This window comes from Brachycentrus maculatus, unplaced genomic scaffold (assembly GCF_059751285.1).
Source record: "Brachycentrus maculatus isolate JH-2025_06_01 unplaced genomic scaffold, ASM5975128v1 h1tg000653l, whole genome shotgun sequence".
Taxonomy (NCBI): domain Eukaryota; kingdom Metazoa; phylum Arthropoda; class Insecta; order Trichoptera; family Brachycentridae; genus Brachycentrus; species Brachycentrus maculatus.
In genome coordinates this window covers 1,312,384-1,328,146 of record NW_028281389.1, presented here as the reverse complement: position 1 = coordinate 1,328,146, position 15,763 = coordinate 1,312,384, and the positions used below count along the sequence as shown (strand labels likewise).

The following is a 15,763-nucleotide window of genomic DNA, read 5'->3' as shown; positions in this document are numbered from 1 at the left end:
GAGTTCACAACAGCCATCTATGTTGGATTAAGGAAAGCAAACGCTTAATAAACACTAAGCCCAGACTCTTTTATTTGTATGAACCCCAGATTCATGTACTGAGAAACGCCTGAAAACATGATTTTCAATTTTTTATGTGGCTTATAATTTGACCAGTACTTTATTTATAACATTTTGAGTGTGTTCTCAAACACACATCGCTCACTCCTTTCAAGAACGTCATAAATCAAAAATTGTCAATTTTCAGTTGTGCATGTTTTCGGAATGCCCAGAAAATGTACTATATCCCAGCAAAAACGGCATATTTTTAAATTAATATTTACCCGCCACAGGGCAGAAAGTGTTGTTTTGGCATTTTGAAGAAAAGGTATCGTTTAATTATTTTTTTAAATATACTAAATATTTTTCAAACGGAGAAAAAAACCTTCAAGTTTTACCTGATTAGATCTGTTACACAGTAAAAAGTTCAGTAAGTGGCTTGATATTTATTTTCAATACATGGTATTGTATTTTAAAACTTTAAAAACGTTCCCCTGAAAAATCAAGTTTTTTGATTTATGACGTTCTTGAAAGGAGTGAGCGACATGTGTAAAGTGATTTTACTTTAACAGGTCATAAGCCATACCCAGGACTTCCATATTCTTCTCCGTCCATGTTGAGATGATAAAATTGTAAAAATAACTACTTAGTACAGATAATCCAGATTTGTGAACAAGTATGTCCAGATTCTTAATATAATTTTATATTTACTATCATCACTGGGAACCATATCCCAAATAGTTAAACGCCACTTCACTATGATACCGACCACATTCGACCATAGATTAAAATATTTTTTTAAAGGACATATTGGGATAACAAAAGACACAACTGATTGGCGACGTTTTTCTTTAATATGTAAATACATATATTTTATTTATCATTAGTATTTGCATACCATAATCCACATAAAAAAGAGACTAAAATTAAATATGCTAATCGTTTTATATAAATTTTTAAACGATAAATTACCCAAATATTTCAAGGATAAAATAATGTTGTAACAAAAATTTTCATGAACATATTACTAGAAATAAGGATAAAATAAGACTGCCATTGTTGAAAAAAACCGAGTCACAAAATTGTTTAATGTATAAGGGTTTGAAAACGTATGATGAGATGGCCTGAATGTGTGAAGAATGAAAAGAGTCTGAAAGAATTTAAAAATAAATGTTTTGTTTACTGTATGAAGATGTAAATATAAACATATGATATGTGTAAATGTGTATATGTGTAAATTATGTGTAAATAATAGTTTATATTAGTGAAATATAAGCTAATTAAATAAATAAATTAAAAAATATGTATACGCTTGAAGTAGCATCTTACGAAAATAGCGCTGTATAAATTATCCAAAATTATTATTATTGTTATTATGAAAAACATAACCTCAAAAACCAAACGTCAAAAGTCCCGCCTCGCGTTTTCCCGCGCGTTTGTCTATCGCCTCCGCCTCGAGCGGGAACGAGCGCGACCGCGACGGCGCTATGCTCCGTCCCGCTCCCTCCCATCCACTCCGTCCGGCGGGACATAGCGGCAACAGGGCGCGGTTCGACGACCCCGGCGATGTACAATACATACATGTATTGCACGCACACCGACACGAGCAGACAGCTGGCTGACGCACATAGTCAATGATAGAGGTTGCGCGTGTGCGCGTGTGATGTAAGAATTGTCATGACTCGATGGTAACGCGTCAAAACCAAATTACGCATCGCGTTTTTTTTAATCGTAATTGATGAAATGTAAAAATAAATACTGCGATTTTCCAAAAATATATATTTTTTTCATTTATTTGCTTATTGGATGATTTTATATAGCTCCGTTTTCGTGGGAAATCACCTGAAGGGCGCTTTACGCTATAAAGCAATATTAATATTTATTTTAACTCTTTTACGTACCCAATGATGCATAGGGCACTGCATCATATGATATGACGCATCGTTATCTTGATCTTTGAGACACGAAGGAAAGCCCTGCTCTTCAGGTACTAATCCAGGTTAAATATTGCATTGCCATAGACATGAAATAGGGCTGCCAATAATTTAGCAATGTTACCAATATTAAAATAAGTCCAACGTTTCTGTGACGTCAATCATTACCAACTTACGAAAACAACGTATTTACGAAGGCGAATTTTCCACAAGAAAATTATTAATGTAAATATTGATTATATCGGCTGTTATAAACACGAAACGAGTCTAATACAATCCTACATATGTTGAATATGTTAAATTAGATATTCCTCCCGTCTGATAATGAATCCATTGATGAATTATATTATTGCGAGTAAGGCCTTAATATATGGAACAGGTATATGGAACATTCCGTATATTTGGAAAGTATGTTTTCTGGAGATGGAAAGGTTGACAAACATATACGAATGCTTGGAACAAAGTGATTGATGCACTGAAATCAGTTAAAGCAAATAAAACCCTGAAAGTAAACTGACAGTACTTAGCGGAATCCTGATTCCAACCCTAGAGTATGGAAAAGATTCATAGAGTTGGCAAAAGGAGGATGGAAGTAGACTGAAAGTAGTCGAAATGCGATTCCTTAGACGAATATGCGGCAAAACGGTGTATGATAGATGTTCGAATGGTGATATCGCTCACTCCTTTCAACAACGTCGTATATCAAAAATCGTTATAATCATGTTTTCGGAATGTCCAAAAATGTACTATATCCCAGCAAAAGAGGCATATTTTTAACTTAATATTTGCCCGCTACAGGGCAGAATGTGTTGTTTTTGCATTTTGAAGAAAAAGTATTGTTTAATTATTTTTTTAAAAATACTAAATATTTTTCAAATGGAGAAAAAACATTAAGGTTAACATCAAAAGATCTGTTGCACAGTAAAAAAGTGGCTTGATAATTATTTTAATACATTTTATTATATTCCTTATTTTTAAAAAATCTCTTAAAAATCAAGTTTTTTTATTTATGATATTGTTGAAAGGAGTGAGCGAATTGTCACAATCTTGATTTTTATGTGTTTTTAACAATAAAATACAACTTAGTAGACTCAAAAAATCTGTGTTTGAATTAAAAATTAATACATAAACGATTAATAATAATGTTACCTGGATGTAGAGACAATTAAGTTGAAAATTAATGAATACCGAATATCCTGAATATTTCAGTGATTGAAAAAAAACGTTGAATTATATCTATTGAATAAAACTCATCCGTCGCAAAAGTCAAGACAATACTACTTTCTTTCACGAAACTTTCAGCGATTTTTCGTAACTTTTTTCAGCGAAAATGTCTAATCTTTCGCGGGTCGTCGTGCGGTACGCACTTTAATATAAATATATACATTTTATCTTTGTCGAATTTCAGCGAGAGGGTGAAGACCTTCGGAGGATGTTGCCCTGTGCGTAAATTGCGCACAGTTCTTGTCGAATTTCGTGAAAAACCTCCATCCCATAGGCTTATGGCTTGGGATGGGGGGAAAGGCCAGTCGTTATACCATGAAGTCTCCCCATCTGGAGTATTCTCCCAGTTTAACTTCTCATTTGTACTGTAATATTGATATTTCTGATCGTTTCAGTGTTCAAATATGTAATATTTTCATTGAATAATTATATTAGATGTACTGGGCCAAGCGTTGCTGAGGATCTAACTAACTAACCATCACGCCGCTTCCCCGCAGGGGTAGGCAGAGAGATTAGAACCCCACACCACTCTGTCTTTGCAAAGATTATTCGCTTCTTCCACGTTCATGCATCTCCTCATACATGAATCAAGGAAAAACTTATTATTTCAATACAAAAACGATGTTAAAGCAAAAAATTGTAACCCGTGAACTAATAATTTATATACAATAAAGAAAAAAGCTATATAAAATGTATACTTACACACAGGCCATCCCTTTGTGTGATTTTCTTTTGAACTACATTATGTATTTTAATTTTTTATGTTTATTTTTTTGTACTCGTATTTACTTATATTAATATAAAAAAAAACTAACTAACCATCACGCAGCTTCAACGCAGGGGTAGACAGAGAGAATAGAGCGCCACACCACTCTGTCCTTGCAAACATTCTTCGCCTCTTCCACGTTCATGCATCTCCTCATACATACCCGCCGATTGTTACAACTCCTAACCTGACCACTTTCAAGTATTTGGCATACCTGATCGTGCCATGTTTTTCTCGGTCTTCCTCTGCTTCTTTTCCCGCTAACATTCGCCTCATAAATTTGTTTTACCGTTCTTTCCTCACTCATTATATTAATATTGTTTAAGGATTTTCAAAAAAAAAGAAAAAAAGAAGCTAGGTCATCGAGTTCCTCTTTTATTCCTGGGTCACAACGCCTTGTGGTGGCATTGACCGTCAAGCCGTTGGACAAATCGATATATTTCGAAAGGTGTAACACCCCATTCCATGTACTAAATACAATACTATGGGATTATGCCAATCGTCATTCTGAATCAAAACTATCCTAAGCCACATCAAATTTCAAACATCAAAACACTCTCCTTTTCATCCACTGTTCACTTTGTGTAATACCACTTTTATAAACACTTATCAGTGACTACCGGTTTCGGAAAATCACTCCATCATCTGGTCATTAAAATAAAATTATTACGATTTGACATTTGTAGTAAATCGATTTATAAAAGTGATATTACACAAAGTGCACAATGGATGATAAAATGGCCTCACTTCAACCAGCGAATAAATCTTCAATCTTTCACGCTACTTTATAATATTCTTTTTTTTACCTAACGTCCAAGTGACTCTGAAATCTAGCTACGGCTTATGCAACACCGCTTATCATGACCCCACTCAGGCTTCAACTTTATAAGTTTCATAGCCTATGCCTACTCGTGAGTGGATTTACTCTTTATGTTTAAAGTTACTATATGTAATTTCATGTAATTCATGAGTGAAAATTCTGGGCAAAAACACTCGCGTTGTTTATTAATTTTGCACGAATTGCCTATTGTACCCTTAAGGAGGGTATTCGATAGCCCGCAACTTTATATACCTTCTTTTTCTTACTATATTACGATATGTAATTTCCAGTAATTCATGAGTGAAAATTCTAGGCAAAAACACTCGCATTTATAATATTCTCACAAACCAAATGCACCTAAATATCAATCAATCAAACCCTTATCCGCACCCCAATGGTGCATAGGGCACTGTGTCTTATAAACGCAGTGTTATCATGATCGTTTTACACATGAAGGAAAGGTGATCAGCCCTCCGCTTCAGGTACCAGTCCATGGTAATATTGAATAAATATTACAGTGAAAAAATCACTTATATTTATTTTACCCCCCTTGGGAATCGAACCCGGGACCTCCAGAACGGTAGCCGAGCGTGCTGACCATTACACTACGGAGGCGACTAAATATCTGGCTGAAAACTTTATATACCTCTCAAATGTGGTGAGAAAAAAATACTTAGAAACATTTTTATAAATGTATATATATGTATGTATGTATATTTATAAATATATTTTTAAACTTAACACCTAGAAAAAAAATCCTTTAACCACCCTTATTAATAATTCCTCTCCTTTCCTTCTCCTTCCTGCTAAATCTATTATTTTTATATAATACCCTTTTTTGTTTAATCTCTGAATGTTTTTTTAATAGTTTTATAACATAAATGTGGAATTGTTTAATTGTTTTTTTTTTAACGTAACTATTTTTTGTTAATGTAATGTAATGTTTACTATTGTTAATGTAACTATTGTTTATTATATCATTTTTTATATGTAAGCTGTACAATTCCCGAATAAATAAAACAAATAAAATTAAATTAAATTAATTACCTGGCCTTCGTGATATTAACGATCAAGATAACACAGGGTCGATTCACATTGTTTTTTGGCAGTGAACTTCTCAAAACGATGATGGCTAGAAGTGATAATGGATTTAGGTCATATTGATAAAAGAAAAATGTTAGATAAAATATTATATTATTTTGAGTTAATCACGTGAATTTTTAAATTACACTTGATTTTTTTTAGTGTTGAAATATTCACAACATTTTAAGTGTGTCCAAATACTTGTTCACAAATCTGGATTATTTCCAATTACAGGAATAATTTTTCTTATTATTTTTTGACATCTCATCAAAGATGAAGAAGAATATGGAAGTCTGGGCATTTACGGGGCTGACGACCGTCATAGGCTGGTTTCTGTGATCACTTTACACATGTGTGACATTCATCAATTCTACCCATTATTGACAACCACACTACTCACATTCTTGGTAAGTTCTATATATCGCTCGCTCCTTTCAAGAAGGTCATAAATCAAAATACTTGATTTTTCAGGAGAGCGTTTTTAATGTTAAATATTATAATACAATATATTAAATATAAATATGAAGCCATTTTTTGAACTTTTTACTGTGCAACAGATCTTTTTAAGTAAAAGCTGAAGGTTTTTTCTCCATTTGAAAAATATTTAGTATATTTGAAAAAACAATTAAACAATACCTTTTCTTCAAAATGCAAAAACAACACTTTCTGCCCTGTAGCGGGTAAATATTAAGTTAAAAATATGCCGCTTTGGCTGGGATATATTACATTTTCTGGGCATTCCGAAAACATGTACAACTGAAAATTGTAGAATTTTTTTTATTTATGACGTTCTTGAAAGGAGTGAGCGATATATGAATCAATTTTCATCTCACCAATAAGTTCTAACAATGTTTCAAATTGACGGTCGTCAGCCCCGTAAATGCCCAGACTTCCATATTCTTCTTATAATAATATTGAAATCTTTAGTTTTTGACATTAAATTGTACAAAATACAAGATGTACAAACAAGTGTAGAAGTGGTCAGGTCAGGAGTCGGAATAATCGGCGGGTATGTATGAGGAGATGCGCGAATGTGGAAAATCCGAAGATTGTTTGTAAAGTCAGATTGTTGTGGCGTTCTATCCTCTTTGCCCACCCTCGGTTTTAAAGAAAATTTATTAGAGATTTATCGTATTTTGAGGGAGGGTCCATATTATGGAATATAGTAATTAAATGATCGTTATTATTTTTTTCTCCGCCTCCGTAGTGTAATGGTCAGCACGCTCGGCTACCATTCTGGAGGTCCCGGGTTCGATTTCCAGGGAGAGTTAAATAAATATAAGTGATTTTTTCACTTGAATAATTATTTAATATTACCCTGGACTGGTACCTGAAGCGGAGGGTTGATCCGATCACATTTCCGTCATGCGTTGGCGATTTACCGTCCGGCAGTCCGGTTTTTAAAAATAAAAGCGACTACGACTACAATGTGTTCACGCACCCATCAAGAGCTCCGATCCGATGGACAAAGACGGACAAAAGCACAAGCAAATCCAAGCCAATCATCCGTTTTATCATGCTAATATAGCTAAAATATTATAAATAGGTTACGCTTTCCCGAAAGGGTTGAGTATAAACTCTGCCTACTCATGTATAAATCAATACACAATATGACTCCAGAGTATCTTAAGGAGCTGTGTATTCCAGATGAATTGGTTGATAGACGTCTCACGCTTCGATCGGCTACAACAGCTGCCATGGGCAAAGTGATCTTACCAGCTCGCAACCAACGCACTTAATTTGGCGAGCGTGCCTTTGCTGTTGCAGGACCGACGGCGTGGAATGCTCTTCCACCAATGGTTAGAAATAGTGAGAGTGAGATGATCTTTCGAAAAATACTAAAAACAAATTTGTTTGCTAAATCATTTCCACCATAATATTTTCCCCAATTCATTCACAGTGATGCGAACTTGAGGTATTATTTTACGAAAATGGCGCTATATAAGTTATCCAAATTTATTATTTTTAATAGATTTATATTATCCACTGACACTTCGTGATGGAATTGCATTTTTAATATATTATTAGATTAAAACCAATATTTTTAGCTTTTCCACTTTATTTTTATTTGACCAGCGACCGGGTTTTGTCGTTACCGACGAAACCCGGTCCAGTCTGATGATGTCGGTAACGACGAAACCCAGTCGCTGGTCAAATAAAAATAAAGTGGAAAAGCTAAAAATATTGGTTTTAATCTAATAATATATTTTATTATTTTTATTATTAACCGGACTGCCGGACGGTAAAATTCCGTGTAGTGTACAAACGCCCTTAGTATGAACATATTATTCCTTAGGCCCTTCATTATGTTAACACCAACACCTACATGAGAGATGTGGTGTGTGTGTGTGTGTCGTATGGAGGGCTGTTACCCTCCGCCGTCGCATATAACCCACTGGCAATGAATCCTGAGGGGTCAATAACCTACCCTCACTATCCAACACTCACAGGCAGGGGTGCCTTACGCAGTAAGGGAATTCCGAACGACCAAACATCCCTTTCCTTGCCAGCCGATTTACGTACTTCCATTTTTATTATTTATTTTCTCTCTATCGTATAGGGTAGGTGTAAATATGTATATATATATATATATATATATATATATATATATATATATATATATATATATATATATATATATATATATATATATATATATATATATATATATATATATATAGTCCGTCTGAGTAGTGTAATGGTTAGCATATTGGCTACCACATTGAAGGTCCCGAGTTCTATTCATAAAATGAACGTGTTTCTTCATATTATTTTTTGACATCTCATCAAAGATGAAGAAGAATATGGAAGTCTGTCATAGGCTGGTTAAGTGATCACTTTACACACGTGTAACATTCACCAATTCTACCCTTTATTGACAACCACACTTCTCAAATTCTCGGAAGTTCTATATATATATGTATGAATTAATTTAGAAACGTTGTTCTTGAATCACTAGAACTTCAGTTCAGTTCTAGTGTTTTTTCACTTTAGTATTTATATATACCATATATATCAACCCTTGGCTGGTATGTGTAGCGCACCTGACTGATCAACTGCCGCAATATAATTAACGATCAACTTAACATTGCATCAATTGGCATAGTATAATTAACGATCTACATAACTATGCACCATTGGGTGCGGATAAGTATCAAAAGAATATAACTATGTTATAGATCTCTCCATACAGACGAAGGATCTATTATTTTTTTTATCTTAATTATACTATTAGTTTTTTTTAAATGTTTCAAATTAGTCCGAATTTTATTTCACCTTATTTAGGTTTTCACTTCACTGCATTTTAAAGAGAAAGAAATTTTACTGTCCGGCATTTCAGTTAGCGTGATAAAACGGACGGCTTGGATTGGCTTGTGCTTTTGTCCATCTTTATTAGGATCCGTGCTCTTAACCGGTGCGTGAACACGTTTCGCGTAAATTCGATCACGCTAAACTGTCGTATTCGCTTTTATTTTTAAAAACCGGACTGTCGGACGGCAAAATTCCGCGCAGTGCACAAGCTGGCTAACTAGTGAGTGTTTATTTACAACTTTTTCATACAACAATAATATGACGGATTACATCATGATTTTGTAAATTGTGTAACAAAATTACGTTGCATATGGTACAACGCATATTCCAGACTTTTATTTTTTATTATATTGTCAAACTAACCTCTGTTCCAACTCCTAAAATATCTCAAATTATTTTTATTATAATTTGAAAGACAGAAGAAAGAAGGTAAAGCAATCACAAAGGAAATATTTTCAAAAGCGGACATGAAGTCAAATTGAATTTATCATTTATTATGGGTAAGTCTTTATTTTTTTTTTATTTTTTTTTTCATTTTTTTAATTGGATAACCAACAGAACATTTAACAAAAATATAAAAAATAAAAAAATAACATTACATTTAGAGGTTTTCACTTAAGTAATTTAAAAATAAAAATTAACTGTCATGTATATAAAAGTATAACTATAGAATAAACTTACATTACATGTTTTTATAAAATAATAGTAATTTTTTTATCAACTAGTCAAATAGACATCAACAATATTTGTCTTAAACGTATTAAAAGAAACATTATGGATGTCTATTTCATTAAGCATTACATTGCACATATCTCAGGCTTGATTTAAAAATGAATTTTGGTAGGACTTGTGTGCATTTTTGGGATTTTAAAAAATCTTTTGTTTCTGGTCTGTGCTCCCGGGAGTCTAAAATTGATGAGCGATAGAAGCTCTGGGCAATCTACATAATTATTAAAAAAAACCCTCATTCGCACCCCAATGGTGCATAGGGCACTGCGTAATACAAACGCAGTGTTATCTTGATCGTTTACACGTGAAGGAAAGGTGATCAGCCCTCCGCTTCAGGTACCAGTCCAGGGTAGTATTGAATAAATAGTACAGTGAAAAAAATCACATATTTATTTCCCCCCCTGGGAATCGAACCCGGGACCTCCAGAACGGTAGCCGAGCGTGCTGACCATTACACTACGCAGGCGGACAGATGATTTTAGGTGATCATGAATTCTAGCTAGAAAATTTGTTACGTTTTGGTGCGATTTAATGATTTCATATTGGTTTAACACAGGATTGGTCACGTTTTGTGGCAACTTTAACTAAGATTTCAATAGAATACAGTAAACAGAACAGATTTGCATTTAAAGGATATTTTGTGCAATATTGGCTATGAAAATATGTGATTCAAATTACCTCCGCTGAACACAGGTGATATTCTTTCCAAATGTCTCTTTCAAGTTCACTTTTTTTAAATAACTTTTATCATACTTATTTTCACGACTTCACTCACTTACACTTCACGACAAACTGGCAAAAATAAATTTTATTATTAATAAAATTGAATTAAAAATTGTGAAATAAAATTACGCCATAATTAGAAATTCACACCAAATGAGTCAACGCTGAAATTTCAGATCAACATTTTGAAAAGGTAAACGATTTTTTTTATATATTTTTAAGAATTTCATTCGGATAAAGAAGAATATGGTTTTCTGGGCGTTTATAGGGCTTACTACATATCATTGGCTGGTTTGAGAGATTACTTTATACACGCATGACTTCTACAAAACTATTTATTATTTGGCATTGAATTTGTAGAACTCAATATATTTTATATTTTAAATATTAAAACATAACACTTATTTTAACGGTCCAATAAGTTTTTTTATTGTATATTTAAAAGCATATTTTATTTTTTTGATATTTGTTTTATAGTAGTATCTATGGTTGATCTAAGTAAACTTTAATCTATGTATTTAATCTATGTTGAGATGTCAAAATATAAAAATAAGTGTTATTCCTACTAAAATTTATTTGATATTACCTTACACTCGTACCTGAAGCGTAAAACTCCTTATTTAAAAATCTAGGAGTTATTTCTTCATTGCATAAAGTTTATTTTAACACGTGTAAAAAGTGATCACTTAAACCAGCCCATTTCACAATGAAATTGTTCCTTTGTTAAAAGTCTTAAATCTGTGACGGATGAAAACATGTTTTTGCTATAATTTTTTTTTACCACAAATGGCAGCGCCATCTGTCAAACGTAACAGCAACTCACGCGGTACTAAACATTTTTACCACAAATGGCAGCGCCACCTGTCGAACGTAACGGCAACTCACGCGGTACTAAACATTGCTCATATTATTGAGTTTACCTAAAATACCTTTGGATCTGTATTGGCGTTATGACGGGTCGTAAGCCCCGTAAATGCCCGGATTTCTCCATTCTTCATCTCAGCTGTCCAAACTCAAAACACAGTAAGGGACATTTTTTTGTAGTACGTTTTTTTTTGCATTTTTGGACTAAGTAGATTCTACTAAGTCCAAAAATGCAAAAAAACGTACTACAAAAAAATGTCCTTTACTGTGTTTTGAGTTTGGACAGCCGATCTATGCTAAGATGTCAAAATGTACATATATTTCCACTTATTAAGTGGTATTATACACATTTCCAGATAATTCGCTGTTATTTCACGACACTCATCACGAATGATGTCTAATTACATAAATATAGTGTAGTTATAACATTTGTCGCTATATATAATCGTAACACCAAAATATGACCCACACAACCATGCCCCGACGCACACACACTGGCGCCCACCACGTAACAACGTACTATCTGTTTCACGGAGGAACTATATGCGTACATTGTACGGGGCGGTACGAGAAGACTGCAAGTCCAAAATCGTAAAAAAAATAAACTTAATATGTATGGAACATCTAAGAATTTGAGTAGTGTGGTTATCAATCATGGGTGGAATTGGTGAGTGTTACACGTGTGTAAAGTGATCACTTAAATACATATAAATGAATTTTTTTTATTATTATTTGTTAATTATGGTTTTTAAAAAGTAGGGTTTTTTTTAAATAATTTAATTCATTACGCAGATATTTTTAATTTACATTGTTAAAATTAATTACACTGTTCTCTCCAATAAAGAACCTTAGCGATAAAACTTATTTGTATTGTATATATACATATATATACATACTTATATATATATATATATATATATATATATATATATATATATATATATATATGTATATTTATATTTATATATATATATATATATATATATATATATATATATATATATATATATATATATATATATATATATATATATATATATATATATATATATATATATATATATATATATATATGATCCAATTTCGAAACACTGTGCTTGAATAATGATGTCAAAAATAATATAAAAATAACTCCTATAATTGGAGATAATCCAGATTTGTGAACAAGTATTTGGACACATTCAAAATGTTGTATAAAAATAAATTGTTTTTTTTTTAAGTGATCACTTAACCAGCCAAAGACAGGTCGTAAGCCATGTAAACAGGACTTCCATATTCTTCTTCATCTATCTTAAGATGTCGAATTCACAAAATATATATATTTTGGACTTGTTCCCTCTCGATTCTGCCCCGTCCGCGATGCAAGGCCCGCGTTTTTTCGTGAAATTTCGGACTTGGAGCCTTCCGGTGGGCGAGGCTCTCCAGGAAGGGACTCCAGGAGCATGTAGCCGGGGGGATAGTGGAAGAGGCGGGGGGTGCATCTGGCCGGGGGGGGGGGAGGGCTCGGCAGTTGCTTGCCGAAACCCGCGTCGAGCGCGCGTCCGCGGAGAGCGACGAAGAAACGCGAGCGAAAAGCGATGCACAGGAAAACGTGGTCGGGAAAAAATATACGAGTGTTTTATGAGTGTGTGCATGGTGGAGAAAATTACAAAAAAAATACCATAAAAAATTGTGATTAAAAAAAAAACATTGTACTACACAATATATAAAGTTTTTTTTTATAAAAATACCATGAAAATTATGAAACAAAAAATTATTCATTAAATTCAGTAAATTAAAATTCAAACTTTTTTCCCACTTTTGTGCCATTTTTTCTCGTTTCTAGTGTCTGATGATGTCAGTAACGACGAAATATGGTCACTGGTCAAATGATATACATGTGGAAAAAAATACCATAAATATTGTGATACACAAAATTATTAATTAAATTTAGTAAAATAAAATTCATAGTTTTTTTCTCACTTTTGTGTCATTTTTTGTCGTTTCTGGTGTCTGATGATGTCGGTAACGGCGAAATATGGTTACTGGTTCAATAAAATAAAAGTGTAAAAAAACTATGTAGTTTGATTTTTTCATTTCATTTTCATTATATCAAATGCAGTTAAAAATGTGATATTTAAATTTGAAATATAATGTATAAAAATAAAATAAATTCAATTTTTTCCATTTTTATTTAATTTGACCAGTGTTTCGTCGTTTTTGGTGGCTGATGATGCCGGCAACGACGAAACCCGGTCATTGGTCAAACAAAATTAAAATTGTAAAAAAACATTAAATAGTTTTATTTTATTATTATAAATATAGTAGAATGCAGTTCCACCAAAAAACAGTTTTTTTGCTGTGACTTTTTTTTTTAAACTCCTCTCTCGCATCCAATGGTGCATAGGGCACTGCATCGTATTGAAGTAGTTATCTTGATTATTAATTACTAAAGACACGGTGTTCAGTTCTGCGTTTCAGTTATCAGTCCAGGTGGTGTAAAATAAATGGTTTTGTGAAAAATAGCATATTTTTATTCTGACCTTCTTGGGAATCGAACCCGGGACCTCGAACTCAGTAGCCAAATTCGCTAACTACCGCGTTACTTCTATTTCATTTGACCAGTGGCCGGCTTTGTAATTACCAACATTATCAGACTGGTAAAAGGCTAGACAAACAGGGGTTAGGATCGATGATTTTTTTTTTAATTCTGACCAAACGAATTGTATTGAATGAATATATCTTTTTATATGTACATATGTATATACATATATAATTTTTTTATTTAATTAATGATTTTACGACAATTTTCGACATTTTCCACCTTCTAAGTATGGTGGTAATCCCTTTTTCTATCGTACATGAGGTGTCGGATTCGATTCGTGGAGTGGTTAAAATATTTGTGTTTTATTTTCCTCCAATAATTGTTGAATAGATACCCTAGACTAAACCGTAAACGAATGAACGCTAAGATCACCAACCCTTCGTTAGATAACTAATCAAGATAACACAGGATCGATTCGATTAAGTGCCCTATGCACCATCCGGCGCAGAGAAATCGGAAAAATTATGTCTTACACGTTTTTTTATCTTTTTTTTGACAGTGAATTTCTCAAAACAGTGATGGCTAGAAGTGATAATGGATTTAGGTCATATTGATAAAAGAAAATATTAGATAAAAAATGGTATTGAATTGAGTGAATTGCGTGAATTTTTCAAATTACACTTGAAAAAAGTACAGTGTGTGCAAGTGAAGTGCCATAAGTATAAAATTGTATACTGTCTGTATCGATAAATGCATACTTTTTTGTATATATTGTATTGTGCGTAATTCGATAACAGAAATTACACATCGCTCACTCCTTTCAACAAAGTCATGTATCAAAAACTTGATTTTTCATGATCGTTTTTAAAGTTTGAAAATATAATACAGTGTATTAAAAATAAATATCAAGCCACTTTTTATTGTGCAACAGATCTTTTTAGGTAAAACCTGAATGTTTTTTCTCAATTTGAAAAATATTTAGTAAATTAAAAAAATTATTAAACAATACCTATTCTTCAAAATGCAAAAACAACACTTTCTGCCCTGTAGCGGGTAAATATTATATTAAGTTAAAAATATGCCGCGTTTGCTGAGATATAGTACATTTTTTGGGCATTCCGAAAAGATGCACAGCTGAAAATTGTCAATTTTTTATATATGACGTTGTTGTAAGGAGTGAGCGATATATATACATACATATATATATATATATATATATATATATATATATATATATATATATATATATATATATATATATATATATATATATATATATATATATATATATATTTATATATTTATATATATATATATATATATATATATATATATATATATATATATATATATATATATATATATATATATATATATATATATATATATATATATATATATATATATATATATATATATATATATATATATATATATATATATATATATATATATATATATATATATATATATATATATATATATATATATATATATATATATATTTATTTCCGGGATGAAATAATAACGTTTTGATACTCGTATTCAAAATTCCCATTTAAAAATAATTTTAATACCTTGCTATATAAAGCCCATACAATTTAGAGACTAGGCCGAATGTGAATTCCTATTAAAATTTAATTTTGCAATAAAAAGTCCAAAGAATATACAAATTAGCCCGGTTCTATCCTAATTAAGATAAATTCCAGTCACCCTGTATCCAATGTGCTTAAATCATCTCTAAA

General features: G+C 32.2%; 1 protein-coding gene across 6 annotated transcripts in view; it reads left to right on the top strand.

Moving 5' to 3' along the window:
- Nucleotides 1-13,013: 13,013 nt before the first annotated feature.
- Hr4 (nuclear hormone receptor 4) overlaps nucleotides 13,014-15,763 on the top strand; it is a 182,636-nt gene continuing 179,886 nt past the window's right edge. For 3 of the 6 annotated variants that reach the window (XM_088274242.1, XM_088274246.1, XM_088274240.1), the window contains exons 1-2: nucleotides 13,014-13,088; nucleotides 14,578-14,754. The gene's annotated coding sequence lies outside the window, so the exon portion shown is untranslated. The remainder of the gene's footprint in view (nucleotides 13,089-14,577; nucleotides 14,755-15,763) is intronic. The other 3 variants (XM_088274245.1, XM_088274241.1, XM_088274244.1) reach the window with 2 other exon arrangements.